The 2,104-nt window shown below is 40.6% G+C and overlaps 1 pseudogene; it reads right to left on the bottom strand.

The window, feature by feature from the left end:
- LOC136460493 (chitinase-like protein 1) lies at positions 1–1,721 on the bottom strand (annotated as a pseudogene).
- Between the last annotated feature and the right edge of the window lie 383 nt (positions 1,722–2,104).

Genomic DNA, 2,104 nt, shown 5'->3' with positions numbered 1-2,104 from the left:
TCAGAACTCTGATGATGAATTGAAAGCCGCCTAGTCACCACAGTCCAAGATATCTCCAGAGCGCTCACAGCCAAATCCCATCAAGCTGAGATAATGTTGGTAATGGGATATAATGAAGTTCATCTTATCAGTGGATCCTTGATCACAGATGGCATCACCATACAGGATGTTCATGATAGCACCAAAGCCAGGATACGTCTTGGGTAATGTGTCATTCTTGGCGAGTTTCCAGTTATTACCAACAAACACATCATGAGCAGACGGCTGCTTCCTCTTCACTGGAGTCATCCACCTCCAACTCCAAATGGCTGCTTGAAATGCAAATGTCTTCTGTTCCAATAGCTCTAGGTGGCTTGACAAATCCTGAGCAATACCCTTCCCAACAATACCGTAATTGTGGTTCCTGGGAAACATCAACAGCATTGCCAATCGTCAATCACTTAACTCATAACCAACAGAAGTCAAGACAAGGCATATCAGCCTCACCAGTAAATAGGAAGAGCACATCGGCCATAGCACTCAACTCCTTCAACACAAGGTATAATTCGTTGCTATCATCATGATACCCCATGCCTTGGGCTCGATTCATTGTTGTAGCAAAGCCCCCAAGCCATTCCACCATCAGACGCTTCCTTGTATCCACCTGATGGAACACACCATTCCAGTATTTAATTAGTGTATTATAATAACAATATCAAATAAAATTCAGATTAATCTACACAAGAGTCCCAATCAATCAAACAGAATTACAGTCTAAATCCAAACGTCTGTGCTTGTGATCCTAGTGCCAAAGGTATCCTGTGAAATTCTTTGGAGAAGTCCCTGATAATTGAGATCCTCAATTCAATATCAAGCAAATCATACTTTCCTGGAATCCTACACTGATCTACACAAATCCAACAGATCTTAGCGTACAAGAACATAGCTAAATGCCTAGAGCGCGAAGCGTGCATGTGACTATCAAAATATTTATGTAGATCAAATAGTGGCGAAGCGTGCAAGTGACTGTGCAACCACCTCCGTGTCCTCATGTGTTGCTGATGCTACCACACGATGAATCTAGAGTAGGCCTTATGATCTGCATTTAGTACAAACCTATCAACTCAAACCTAAGATCCTAAGAACAAATTATGAACAAAACTGTAACTATTGTCCTTTCATAGAAAATAGCCGTTAACATGGAGATGCAGGAAATGCAAAACAACAATATTTATTCTGTTTATTTGTTTCGTCAAAGAGATTCTGCATTCTTTCTAATCTAATATAAACTATATCACTCTTGCAAACAATAGGACTATTTGCACCTTAAATTCAAACAAACTAATCAGAGAATTGCATTCTGACAAGAATCATTAATAAACTTAAAACAGTTGAACTATCTTGTGAGATCTACAGGACGGTCCACTCTATTGAATAAACAAAACCTGGTGACAGACTGCTGACTGCTGCTTGAGCCATAGGGCACATCATGGGAGTGTAATCGATACTTTCAGCTTGATCATGCTCCTGTATGTCACCTGCAAACGGCCCGTGGATTTATATTACAATTCACAATCACAACTGAACCGATACAAAAAAAACAAACCTTACTATATTACTACCAATGTTTTAGCCGAAGCATTGCACATGAAAATTCCTCTAGGCACGCCAATCCATTGAACAAATGACATACCTTGACAGAGTGGTCGAGGTAATTGCAAAAAAGCCATGAGGAGGGTCATCTGTCTAGCCTGAAAGCATCTAGGCCCCTAGTTGGGTTTCGATGATTAATGACAATACGTGATTACTGTGACTACCGTGTGTTTTGCAGAGGCAATTAAGTTAGGTCACGGTAATAGAGATCGATTGGGCTATCATGGTGGTCATGCCCCTACGATGGAAATCATTTTGGTTTTCAAAGGATGAACGACAAGGTTAAGGATGAACTAGTTCTAAGTGTCATTTGGAGTTGAAGAGACACTTAGAGTATTTTATAACTTTGTTTTTCCTTTGGCCGTACTATTAAGGGGGGTATGGATGGGTAGCTTGATCTAGGTGAGTCTAGTGGGTTAGGTGTGGTGCACACTTGTCAAATCTAGCACTAGGTAGCTCCTAAAAAGCTCTT

This window comes from Miscanthus floridulus, chromosome 6 (genome assembly GCF_019320115.1).
Source record: "Miscanthus floridulus cultivar M001 chromosome 6, ASM1932011v1, whole genome shotgun sequence".
Taxonomy (NCBI): domain Eukaryota; kingdom Viridiplantae; phylum Streptophyta; class Magnoliopsida; order Poales; family Poaceae; genus Miscanthus; species Miscanthus floridulus.
Note: the sequence above shows the minus strand (reverse complement) of the source record. Positions and strands in the feature narration are given on the sequence as shown.